Genomic DNA, 1,161 nt, shown 5'->3' on the forward strand with positions numbered 1-1,161 from the left:
GGGGTCACACGCGCAGCCACAGGCTCCCCACGGTCGGCCACAGCCTGAGCCCGTGCGGTGACTCCTGCAGGCAGCACGCTGGGCCCCCGGTCCGGGCCCTGGGACACAGGCAGGCGCCCACGGGCACAGCGAAGCCCAGGCCGGAGCACAGGAGCACGGGCCTGGCCCCGGGGGGTGCCGCAGACACCCCTACCCCACACCCAGCGCCCCGGCCAACCACACTGCAGAGAGGCGTCAGGGCGGGGGGCCCAGGGGCGGGCCCCAGGCGGCTCAAGGTCAGCACCCAGCGCTGTCACGCTGGCAGCTCAAACAGCCTGGCGCCTCTGGCGTGAGGGCGGCAGCGGCGTGGTCGGGTTGGGGACAGCGGTAAGCGCGCCCGCCACGCGGGCACAAACCCCAGCTCCAGACTCAGCTCGGCCAGTTCGGCCACACGCCGGCCAGGGCTTCAGGCCCCTGACCTCGGGAGCCCAGACTCAGAGGCCGGGGGCTGAGCAGCAGTGTCCAGGAGGGGCTCTGCGGGCGGGTCAGCGGGCCCTCGCCTCGCTCAGGCAGGACCGGTGGGGGAGGGGCACTCCAAGTCTGCGGAGAAAGTGGCCGTGGCCAGGAAGGGGTGGGCAGCTCAGGGCCGGAGGCCCCGGAGGGGACGAGCGCCCTGGGCAGGGGGCTGGGGGCGGCTCAAGCTCCTAGCAGACCCGAGGGCGGCTGGACAGCAGGGCCTGTCATCCCCAGGTTTCAGGCCCCAGGGGCCTCCCCTCTGGGCGGGGACCCCAGAGGAAGCCAGCGGCCAGCCCAAGAGCCCCAGGGGCAGATTCCTGAAGGTGGCGGTGTGACCTCAGCCTCGCTGACCTGGCTGACCCAATCTGGCTATCAAACAGCCCTGGGCGCCAGGCAGGAGCAGGCAGGTGTGGCTCTGCCTCACTTTCCGTGCCCGGGGGCAGGGACGCACACCCCACCTGGGCTCAGGGCAGCGGGTGCTGGGTGTCCCCCCAAGAGAAAGTGAAAGTGCTTCGGCGGCCTGAGCCCAGAAATGGCAGCAGCAGGCGGCCTCCCAGCCCGGACTCCAGGCTGGTGCCCCAGGAGAGGCCTGTGAGGGTGCGCGCCAGAGTGGGGCCCTGGGGCCTGGGCGGGAAGCACCAGGGGGCTCCGCGGCCCCTGGCCCCC

Source organism: Condylura cristata, unplaced genomic scaffold (assembly GCF_000260355.1).
Source record: "Condylura cristata isolate star-nosed mole 26May11 unplaced genomic scaffold, ConCri1.0 scaffold00007, whole genome shotgun sequence".
Lineage (NCBI taxonomy): Eukaryota > Metazoa > Chordata > Mammalia > Eulipotyphla > Talpidae > Condylura > Condylura cristata.